Source organism: Ctenopharyngodon idella, chromosome 19 (genome assembly GCF_019924925.1).
Source record: "Ctenopharyngodon idella isolate HZGC_01 chromosome 19, HZGC01, whole genome shotgun sequence".
NCBI lineage: Eukaryota > Metazoa > Chordata > Actinopteri > Cypriniformes > Xenocyprididae > Ctenopharyngodon > Ctenopharyngodon idella.
This window is the reverse complement of record NC_067238.1, coordinates 16444002-16457168: the sequence shown is the minus strand read 5'-3', so window position 1 is coordinate 16457168 and position 13167 is coordinate 16444002.

Below are 13167 nucleotides of genomic sequence, written 5' to 3'. Positions count from 1 at the left end.
TTCAGAAATGTCATTTTACTTCATGTGTTAATTTAGTACCTTATTCATATTTTCAAGTTGTTTTCACTGTTCTACTGACTATTTCTCTTTTCTATTATGTGCACTTTAGCTTGATCCTTCAGATGATGGTGAGATGGGAGAGGAATATGAAAATCAGGCTACAACAAGAGACTTTAAAACAAGAAGTCCAGTTTACTTGATTTCCAGCTCTTATGCTGGTGATAGAGAAATTGCTGAATCTACATTCACGCTGACCAATAGTGTGCTGCTGAATGCCAGCTCACATGAAAGCACTTGGAATAACATGGTAAATGCACAGAAACAGTTCATGGATAACCACTGCCGTGACAAACGCAACACCGTTGAAGTCTTGGCCTATGTGCTAGCGGGAGCTCTATCCAACAGAACAAAAACAAACAGGACGAGAGTAAACTCTCCTTCACACATGTGGACTGCATTTTGCTGTTATGACATTACAACAAGAAATTGGGTCTCAAAAGCTCAATGGGCCATAAATGAAGGAAACAATCTGAGGAACAGTACTGGAGAACTAAAGGACTTAAAGTTATTCCTGAATGAAACTCTTAAAGCAGACATACAGCTGTTTGACAATGACTGTAAAGAACCTCAGCAATCATTGCTACAAAAAGTTTGTTCCTTTTTTAATTGCTTTAACTGCTTTAGGGGAAACATAAATGATGATTAGGGATCACAAAATATTACATTTTGTTTGCCTCTAACAAATGTGTGTCAGATTATAACACTATTTAATTTGTTTGTATTACAACTTTACAAGTTAACCAAAACAAATGTAATACGCAAAATAAAATGTTCAACTTATTTAGTTGACTCATCTTAAAAGGTAAGGTGTTGACCTCCTTTTACTGCACATTTGGGCAAATACAGTAGGTCATCCAGATATATTTTTTACACTGTACATACATACATGCTATATACTGCAGCAATAGTAAGAGTATGGTTGTTTTCCTGATCACATCCCATCCTCCATCACTGCTGGAAACCAAGAAGCTCGTGATGTTTCATGATTAAACACTGGAGGGCGTCATAGACTTGAGCAAAACTACAGAAATCCAAAGGCTAGAATACAATTATACTTAGTATATTGTGCTCATTTTAAAAAGATGCTCTAAAATGATTCTCAGATCACTGTCTTTGGCTGTGAAATATTAAAATAGGTATTGGACTAACAACATTAGTATGTATGTTTTAACAACTTTGGTATGAAATAATTTGTATTCATATGCCACTGCAAATTTTTAGGCTTGTCACACCCCTTACAAAAAATAAGCATACTTGTGACTATATACTTTGTCTTTAAAAATATACCTTAAGTGCAACAGTAGAGTAAAATTTTTCATTTGTACTACAAGTGAACTTATAGATATAGTTTACTGCACTTATAGCACATTTTTAGTTTATTAAAGTACACAAACTTCTAGTTCAGTAGTTTCATACAGCAAGTATACTTGTAAGTTTTCTTTGAGTACACTTAACAGCATACTTGTAGTTTTCTTTATAAATCAAAATTTTTATAAGAGTATGTAAAACTATATGAAAAAAGTATTTAATAATCTACTCAGTCAAATGAGTAAACACAATACAAGCCAAGTGTACTTAGAATACTTAATTATACTTTTAAATATATCTTGATCAAAAGATTGAGTACAATTAGACTTGTCTATCAGTATAAATCAAGTATACTTGTGTAATTTTAAGTATATTAGAAGTACATAAACAGTAGACTGAAAGTATACTTTATTATTTTTTAGGTTTAAATAAGTATGCTATACTAATAGCACACTTTAATAAATCTTTAATCTTTTTTTGTAAGGGATAGGCCTATTAAAGATTTTCTAACACAAATTTTGAAACAGTCCATCTAAAGTGCTGTTGACTATCACTAAGGTGTTTAACACAATGTATCATTTGTTTTGCTGATCAGAGCAAATAGTCCACATGAACAAAGGGCAAAACAAAGACATTAAAGCAAAACATGGCTGAATCACAAGGGTTTAAATACACAAGGAAATCAAGGATGATTAACTACAGGTGTGGCTGATGACAGTGACCAAAGGAACTAACAAGGTTATCAAAAGGAAAGGAAAGGCAGAGACAATGGATAGTATCAATTTGTATAGTATCCATCCTAAATATTGCCCACAACCCATTGGGCTGTAGATGAGGACTCCATTACAACTACAAACACGAAGAAAAAAAAACAAAAAAAAAAAAACAAAACCTACCAATATGGCGGATGTGCGGGACAGACGGTTAAGCAGAGTGGTTAAGATAAATTAATTAAAATGAATTGATTAATATCTAACCTAACAAAAAAATATTTATTAAATGTTATCCACATTATACTGTAACAGCATTGTGAACTTTTATAATGATGCGTTTGGTCATTATCTTTTAAATGCATCATTATTCAAACACAAGGAGAGTTCGCCACATGAAAGACCAACGACTGGCAGATCAACATGCTACTACATTTCTCTCCGAAACGGTAGGAAAATAAATGTAATTGAATGTGGAGGATTTTAACTGTGACAAGATGATTGACAGAGCAGTTTAAACGGTTACAGTTTGCACATAACTAAGGGACAGAGCGACCGTTAAAGACGCAATTATGACAAAGTAGTATGTCCCAAAGCTTGCCTACTCTTCTGCTACAGTATGTAGGTAGTATGTAGGCTGCTTTTTCTTTACTAAAAAGAGTACACACTTTTAGGGCATAGTACAAAGCTCTGGGTATAGGCCTACGCGCACAGTCGAATGCACAGCCTTGGAAAGTATACTTCATTTGACTCATAAACATACACAGGCATTCGACGCATGCACAGTTTTGAGCAGTCTCTCGCCATGAGTTACAACCCATGTAAACATCTTTGTATTCTTTCATGCTAGAGTTGTACAAATGGGGATTCTTTCTAACCTTATATAGGCCTCAATTGTCGCTGTAGCTTGTATGCGCTCCGGTCTGTTCTGTTTATGGAGGGTTTTTTTGAGTACCTTGTGAATCGATGCCCCCAGGGCATGGTTGCCACCTTGTGGACAAACTGATTACTGCAACAACAAAAAAACAAAAAAAGCGCATGTGCGACCAAAAATGGCGGTGTGCGTACAGTACTCTTCTGATGACAAAATTCACGCCACACGCACTGTATGCTGACCCTTGCGTACACGTAAAAAGTGAACTATACTTTGGGCTTTAGTAGGCGAATTGGGACGCAGCATGAGAATACATTTCAATATAAAAGTCCTTACAAATCAGAACCAGGCATCCCACCTGTTGTTAAATTGTTTTCAGAAATTCCTTGGCTGCATCCTAAAACTTAGGCAGCTGACTTGTTGCCTCGCTGCCTTGTCAGCACAGGATTGTGGGATATCAAAGGCAGCGAAAGATACATCTATGCTGCCTTCAAAAGGGAAGTGAAGCTAACATTGAATTTGGACGTGCCTTGATGCCTTCTTAACTTGAAATGTGTCCTCTGAAGGCAGCATTTTTAAGTTTTCGGAGGAGGAGAGAGAACGAGCAAGAGGGAGATTTGAAAAAAGAAAAAGAAAAAAAAAACTGCAGAAAGAGAGATAAGACAATACAAAAAGCTCAAAAGAATATCACTGGAATGAAGGTTTATGACTGGGCAAGTGCTTTAGGACCCGCGTTTATATTAGAAAAGCTTTCTAGTGCCGGAGAAAGCTAAGTGGGAAGGCCTGAAAACAGACGCGTAGACTGCTTTGATCCCGCTCCACACCTGAGTAACACTGGGTTTTGATTGTCTGGAGCTGCTGTGCTTTTGGCGACGAACACTTTGTTCTGTGCGTTCATTTTTTGTGCTTCCGTGTCGTTCGTTCATCAGCTACACTTTATTTTTTTTTAAGCATTTTGTTGCGCGTCAGCTGTGATAAACAGACATCCACTCTCGCATTGCGTGTGTAACAGTGGCCAGATAGTGAGAGTTGTGTAGGTAAACCACTGCGCACTAATGACCACTAGAGAATGCGGTGTTTGGTGTCATTGTCAGCGCACTCGCCTCGCATGCCAGCAGCGGATGGGCCGGGGTTTGAGACCGACTCAGAGCAGGACTGGAGTGTGAGTTTTGGAGGTGGTGCAATGAAGAGAGGGGTGGGTTTGTTTGGGTTGATTTCAAATATCTACAATGTCCAACAGCTTTTTTGAAAATCTACTGATCCCACCTTTAAAGGGATTGTTTACCCAAAAATGGAAATTTTGTCATTTACTCACCCTTGTGTTGACTTCATTCATCTCCGGAACACAAAAAGCCTAAATTCAATCTGTTCATCATATAAAGTGAACGTGTCTCTTCAGAAAATGTGGACTAAACTGCTCAATTCATATGGATTAGTTTTACGATCTTTTTATGATCTTTATGATTTCTATTGAAGCATCAAAGTGTCAATATGGAGGGACAGAAATCTCTCAGATTTCTTTAAATATCTTTAATTGTGTTCATAAGATGAACGAAAGTCTTACGGGTTTGGAACGACATGAGGGTGAGTATTAATGACGACAGAAATTTCATTTTGGGGTGAACTAACCCTTTAAACTTCACCAATTTTTATTTTTATTATTCATTTATTTTTTTGCGGTATGTTTTAGATACATACACAAACCAGATCTTGTCCATATATATTCTTATTTTTAGACTACTTATAGATAGCACTTGGTTATATCAAGAAAAACTTTATGCAGAACTGCAAGGCTGCCCCCTGCTGATCGCAGCACAGTTTCATCAACAATATTTTTGGACAAAAATCTGCCACAATCACACTGAAATGTCTGAAATTTGCAGACAATATATTTTTTTCTGTCCATACAGTACCACTGATGGAGGTAAATTAATATTTCTTTTCACAGATAAATTTTTTATGTGTTTTACAAGAAGCATCAAACCAAGAGCCGTCACTTTTTGCCAGATAAGCGCAATTCTCTCCAGATGGATCATCTGTTCTCCGGTTATTAGGTTGTTTTCGATCCCCGCTGAACCAGAACCTTTAAGAGACAAGCAAGCAATAATGCATTTGCCATAATACTTTTAGAAAACAGCTGTATATTGGTACATTGATTAACATTACTAGACATGATGCAGAGTTCTTACTGTACTCCAGTTTCATTGAGAGTTTGGTTATTCACCCAAACTCAGTGTCCGTCAGTGTCCAGATCATTGAGACCAATCCAGTGCGACGCACTAGTTTTAGAGACCAGGAAATCCTAATGGAGAAAATGTACATAAGTGGTAGTGTAAAATAAGTGTGTTTGGGTATATGTGAATGTAAATTGAAAGGTAAATAGAAACACTTTGAAAACGTTAAGTTTTCTGTGTGATCAAAACTTATTCATTCCTAATTGATCTGACTTGCCTGTTCTGATCGGCTGGTTATGGTGACCAGATCGGCTCCTTTAGAAACACAGACATCTCGACTGCTCGACCAGTTCAGTTTATCAGAGCTGAAAAAATACAGCTTTCCACGACAAGCTATCCAGCCACCCGCAGAGAGATTACAAGACTGAGCTGTGAGTAATGAATAAAGTGTGATTAAACCTTCCATTATTCAGATCATAAACTTAATCAAACTGGTTCCATGTGCAAAAATATTCACACTTTGTCACACTCAGCTTGTAAACTGACACTCACCATCATTAAAGGACAGCCATTCTCTGAGTGTTTTGTATCTGGCTGTAAGATCATCAAACTCTTTCTTCAGGACTGGTGAAAAGACAATTAAATAGTAAAGGAGAAACAAGCAGCCATTTAGAAAATTGAAGTCAGAACAGAAGACTGTGGAGTTTTTAAATGCTCAAAAAAATGTATGAAAAATGTCAAATAAAAGCCTGTTCTCTAACTCTGGTGTAGTTGGTTTCAAGTTCCACTAGTTATCATAACTTGAAGAAAATGGGAAGCAGATCAAAATCAATCAGATAAAATTTCTCAAATGGTCAGTTCAGTGAACACTCAACACTGTTAATGAAACATGTCTGTGCTAATGTTTATGAAATATAGTTTTCTCACCTGTGCTGTTGATCTCTTGAGCTGCCAGTTTATGATTATCTGATTAAGATAAAAGCAACAGTGGAAAACATGTTTTTGAGGAAAGTCTTGCACACTTAATGAAATTATCTACAAAACAAAGTTCAAGTGGAGTTTGTTAATGGCAGTTTACATCTTCAATATGGAGGTTTGATAATACTTGCCTAATATAACAGCTTGCTGAAAAGTATGATTTTACAAATAAAAAAACTACTAAAAATTGCATTGTGAATTGTAATGATTCTACTGTCCTACACTGAGGTCAAGTAGAAGTACTTTACAGTAACTCGGTCAATGCACTCTGAACAGAGCAAATATCTAGTATCAGTTTTACTCACAAAGTATCAACAGAGCGCAGAGACCTCCGAGAGCAAAAACAAGAGAGAAACCCAGAAGAGTCAGAAGAACTTTAGTGCTCTTAGGAGAAGTGACCTCTCTCTCTTGCTCTTCAGTGGAGATACCTGGGGTCAGAAATTTAAAGAGATAAAGAAAATACGAGAAAATGTTTTATATTTATTTCTGAACCCTTGAATCAGTCCAGCATTGCTGTCTGGAACTATTCCTGAAATTACAGATGACTCCTGAGAAGAGTTTAAAGTTTCAGTTAAAATCTCTTTTCATCATAGTTGACTCTTGTCTGAATGTTTGCCAGTGTGATTTTATTGTGACCATTGTTACTCAAAGGATATGAGAAAATGTAAGAGAAATGTGGTTATAAACGTAAGACAAAATGTGGATATCTGCAATTGTATATCTAACTCAAGAAAGGTTTTGTGTGACAAACAGGATTGTGTGACAGCTTTATATCATGACACATGAGAAAAAATATCACTGTTGCTTAAAAGGCTTCACAGCATTTTGATAACTTAAAGTGCCACATTATACTTTTGTGAATATTACCTTTAATGCAGTGCATAGCTGTGAATGTAAAGTGTCCGCAAAGTTTTAAAGATCAAAATGCACAACAAAATAAAGCTATTGTCTCCTAAAGAATTAATTGATTCTGAACTGTGGAAATAAGTAGTCAGCAATTCCAGTCTCACTTCCTGTTACATATATATGTAACTATGTAACAAATTTGCATAATGCCAGTCTATGGTCTTCATTTGCTGCGGGCGAACAACATCTACTTTGACCCTCAAACACTGTATTTGTAGCTGAGGGCTGGGAGAGTTTGGTTCGTGTTGTCGACATGTTGAGAAGACACTGTTTTCTGCGCTGCAAATCCACTTTGCTTCACTTCAAAAGGATGAGGACTTGATACAGAAAAATGGACACAATTATTACTGTTCGCATCACTGTAAAGGCTTCAGAGTGGAAATTAAAAAATGCTAATGAGCGTTTGGTTTCCAACACATCCTGTAAGTGGTCAACCAATCACAAAACCAACCAATCATAAACCTTGTCTGTGAAATGGGGGGATAGTTTTCAAATAAGCCTGAAGGATTTGATAAGCTGAATCAGGTGTGTTTAATTAATGTTGAAGGTAAATAAAATGAGCGCTGAAAAAAAGGGAAGCAAAAGAGGAGAATATGGACGTGGTCATGGCCAGAGAAAGAGGTGAACTTGGCATGCCAATTTTGTAAATGGATCTTTAAGTTTAAGCTCCATGTCACAATGATTAATACACCATTTCATGTTCCATTTTTATTGGCTAGTCAGTAAATGTAGGTCGTAGCAGCAAACACTGTGAGATGATCATGCTAAATTTCTGACACTGTTAGAAAATGATTGCAGGCTATCTTTGATTGCAAGACCGTGACGACGGCCATCTTTGAACCTCTCTCACTGTGCCACATAGGACCACCATTTAGGAGTCACAACCACCATAATTGTTTCACGATGCTCATCTTACTTCCTGGACAGTCAAAAATCGGCACTAGTGTGTATCGGGCATTAGGCAAAATATCTAAATACATGTTTATTTTTATATTTAAATACATGTATACTTTTGGCAGATGCCTTTATCCAAATCAAATTGTATTGCATTTAACAATGCATGTGAACTTTCTGAACCCATGACCATCCCTGCTGAAAAATCCAGCATAAACCAGCATGAATTCCATACTGGTTCAGGCTGGTTAGTGCTGGTTCAGCTGATGGAACAGCATAGTCATGCATAGTCATGCTGTGAAGCTGGTTCACCAGCATGTCTTGCGGGGTATGATTGTGAGTAGGCCAGCTGTCTGTAAGCAGTGCTTCAGGACAAGCATTGTTTTTGCTTGCATAATTCTATATTTAACACAATGATGTAAAGGAAAAATAATATATGATTTATTGTAATATATAAATTCGTAAATTATTTAGCTCCCTGTGATGAAAGTAGAATTTAACATTTTAATTGTTTTAGATTGTTTTATTAATCAATGTCATCTGAAATTTTAAATAAAGTAAAAATTCAAACTTGTGAAATGTTTCAGAGAATCAAAGAACTGTAAAATAATCGGTTAAATCAATTAAAAAGAACTTGTGTACATTGCAAAACAAAAACATTTAAAGATATGAAGACAAAAAGGTGTGTTTTTGCAGTCAGGAGGGTGAAATATTGTAGTAAATAGTGATAGCATGGACTTTTAATCAATTAAAGGGAACACTGATCACCATAATAGTGACTCCAAACAGACTTCAACAACTTTTATACATGTAAAATAAAGCCAAACCGATTTATAATAAGTGAACATGGTGATGATATCTCACCAAAGGATGTTTAAGCATTTTTCATTGATTTTATTTGCAGTTGATTTCATCTTAGGCTATGGGGTTGTGAGTCGTTGTAGTTGTTGTGTGTCTGCTCATCTCTTCTCTTTTTTAAGTTCTTGTTGCTCCTCTTACCTTCACTGATTCTACTTTTTACTGTGTAAATGATCATTAAATCCCCCAATCACTGAAGTGGGCAGACACCTTTACCTCCAGCCATAGAGGGCGCTGTTGCCATGGAATACTTGAGAAAGGCTTTCACAAGAAAGGACTTTATTACTAAACTTGAGCCAAATGTTACTAAAGAACTATTTGTTTATGTTTTGGTTGACTAATGATTCTCGCTGAATACTTTTGACATTGTATTCTTATTTGTTATATAAAAGTGTTAACATTTCTTACCACACATGCCTTTATTTTGAAGCCTGGGAAAGGAAGTGCAGCGGCGCTGTGTGTGTACATTGGTGCACTTTTTTATGTGAAGCGTCATTATGATTAACGTTACATAATAAGGAGATTATTGTAATTTAAACCATTCAAGATTGCTATTGTCAGTGTTAAAATAATTAATATTATTCAGGCTTACTACAGTAAGGCAAGGTTATTACATTAGCCTGTATGCTAAAATGTGATTTAATGTCACTCTATTTATGGTGTAGGCCAATTAATTGCAAATGTATTTTCATTAGTTTATAGGTTTGTTATGGACATTTGCAGACAGATGTCTAATGATTGTTTGTTTGTTTTTATTCAGCTCTTATGGTGTTTTTGGAAATAAAACCCTTTATAAACATCAGTTCCTGAGAGTAAACTGCATCTGTTCAGCCGGGAATGCTACATACTGTGCTACTGTGATTTTGCTGTGTATCAGTAAACGTAACCTGCAACATGTGTTTTTCTTTATTAATTGGATAATTGTCTTGGTCTTTATTTAACTATGAATACACTAAGAAACATGTTATGTAACATATACATAATTTTTGTTGTGGTCCTGCTGGGATCATACCAGCATCCCAAAACAACATAGCTACTGGTCCACTAGCACACCAGCATCCAAATATACCTTATGCTGGTGACCAGCAATGCTGGATCACATTTCATAATATGAGTTCATAGTTAAATGAAGACCAAGACAATTTTCCAAATTAATTTTAATAAGTTATTTAATGAAGAAAAATTCATGTTGGTGGATACATTTTGGTACACAGTAAAATCCTCAGTGTTAAACAAACACTGCTCAGGTTTCATATGGTCCAAATCTAGAGATAGTAAAAGTAACACTGAATGTTGCAGTTAGTGAAATAAAGTAGATTCACACTAAAAGTGATGATTGAGCATTAGTGATGACACCTGTGGTTAACAAGCACAACCACTGAAGATAAGAGGAACAACAAGAACAGAAAAAGGAAAGAGATGGGCAGAAACATGACATGATATTATCAACACTATTTCATGCTGCATTGGCACCTTTTACTATGTACACTTTTTGGAATCAGTGACTGACAGCTGGATTTTGACAAATGTGACTTCCCAAATGAGTATGAAAAGTTTTGAACATTTTTATTATCAATATGTTATTAATTGAAAGAGTTATTCTCATAACCCCTTATTGAACAAACTACTTTCATTAGGCATTCTTGGTTTTCATATCTCTAAATGTTTTTGTTTTGCAATGTACACAAGCTCTTTTTGACTGATTTGTGTACAGATCTTTTTAAACAGGAGACAATTCCTCTGATGCTTTGAAATGTTGTACCAGTTTACCAGTGACATTGATTAATAATCTAATCATAACTAAAACAATTGAAATGTTCACACTGCAAACCATGTGTTAAATATAGAAATATGCAAGCAAAAACAATGCTTGTCTTCAAAACACTGCTTGCATACAGACAGCTGGCCTACTCACACTAAACCTTGCAAGACCATGCTGGAGTCCACCAGCTTCACCAGCTCTGTTTTGCTTGAGAACAGCATGAATTAGCAAATTCACCAGCACTAACCACAATCTTCAACTAGATGGAACTGGATTAAATATTTTGACTGTTGCTATCCCAATTGGACTTATGACCTGTAAAGCTGCCTAAATCATAATCACGCACTGTTCGCTGTTGGCCAGAGGAGATCTGGCCCCCCGACTGAGCCTGGTTTCTCCCAAGGTTTTTTTTTCTCCATTTTTATCATCTGTTTGTCACCTGATGTCACCTGTTGGAGTTTGGGTTCCTTGCCGCTGTCACCTTTGGCTTGCTCAGTTAGGGGACACTTGATATTCAACAATGTTTTTGATCTGCCTGCATTGACACCATTGAATGTGAACAGAGCTGAGCTGGATGATGACATCACTGTTTTCTCCAGTGCTGATATATAGATAAATTAACTAAATTAATAACTATTGATTTTTACAATGGAATGAATCAATACTGAATTTATTTAAGTTGGTCAATGACACCATTTTCTTTAAGAGCTGCTGTGTAGCCAAAATTATATACCAGTTATCAACTCGGCGCCAACTCCTGCGAGGACTTCAGAAGATGCAACATCTGGATCAACACGCACATTCGCAAATTTCTATATATCCTAATTATTGTTAATATGTAATTCATTTTTCCAGGAGCTCTTTGCTTCTACCTTCAATTAAATTGCTAACAGTGATTGTATATTAATTGCCTAAATTATTACATTATTAGCTAACTGCAGTCTCCAAATTGTAATGTTGACATGCATGGAAAGTTTATGCTGGATTTTTCAGAATGGTTGGTGTTGGTATCATCAAAATCTACTGTCTGAGCTACAGGGAAGACGGAGCTTTTTTATTTAAATGACAGTGTTGAGAGTGTTTGATTCCGAAGGAACACATGAAAACATAAAATGTACACCTTGATGTCGCTTTGGACAAAAGCATACGCCAAATGTACAATTGTTGAATGAACATACTAAAGAAAACCATATACCTCATTACTACAGTTAAATCATTAAAATAGAAATGAATACATCCCGGCCTTACCTTTAAACTGAGAGCAGTTTTCATCTGAAGCAACTGTTGAAAATATGACACAAGTATTTGCATAGGATGAATCCATTTCATGAGCCTGACAGAAGACGTGTCCACTGAGTCTTGAGTGCTGCTTGAGTTTGTTCAGAATAAGGAAGTTACTTAAAATGTCATCCTTATTAATACAGACTGGTAGTAATGAAGTTATGAGCCTGAATAACAATTCTGGCATACATGTGATAGCCTCTAAAAAGTAAAGTATAATTATATGTTTGTGTTCTCCAAAAGAGAAGAATGAGGCTGTCTACTATTGCTTTACATCCCCAACATTTAGATTTTGCTGTAGCAGATTATGATACCTTGTAAAATTACACTTTCAACACATTTCAAGCCGCATTGCATGTCACATATAGATTGTTCATACATGACACATATTGCATGGGATCATTCTGTGAGACTTTTGCATCTTTTTTTTTTTTTTAAGCTTGATGCTGGTCGCTATTCACTGCCACTATGTGGATGAGTGCAAGTCAGACTTTTTTTTTTTTTTTTTTTAATTCTCCTTTTGTGGTCTTAAAAAGAAAGAAAGCTATACTGCATTAGAACGCCACTAGGGTGAGTAAATGATGACTTAATTTTCATTTAAATTTTAATTAATTTTGAACTAACCCTTTAAGAAGGTTCCAGGGGAAACACTTATGCTTTGTTTTGTTAAACCTAGAATTTATAACCTAAAATACAGGGCTGTCGAAAGATTGAAATAATTTAAAACAATTCAGCAGATTTTTATGAAACACATCAAAACAAAATAAATAGTACTTTGTAACATAACATAATGGTGTATAAAGACTATGGTCAGATATATCCCTGCTTGCTCTTTACTCATATGTTTCTACAAGACTTTTTCTGATCCCTTCAGATGTCTCACACTATCAAACCAAAGCATAACATTTTGCCATTTATCACACTCTTTAATCATTAAAGCAAATTACAAATGATGAACTTCACAAGCAATTTATCATACTCAAGCTTTCAATAAAGCTATAGGGGATTTTATCAGTGACTTCTTATGGGGAAAAGAACAGATAGAAATAAAAAGTGACAGAACAGGCAAAAGTTGCATGTTGTAAAAATGCTAAATTATCAGATTATCATAGTAGCACACATTACATTTCACAGTATTTATTTAGCTATAGCACACAAGTCTTATAGTTATTTAGTTGTTGCTGTTTTTTAGACACAAAACATAGATCTTGTAGCATTTTAACATGACATGACATCTCTCCGTGATGTGTGGGTCTACAGGGTGGCAAACTGATCATTATCTAGTCTGGGCGAATGTCAAGCTCAAATGCCAAAGACGAGTCGTGGCCAAGAGACAGTATGCCATCGAGAAGCTTAAAGACC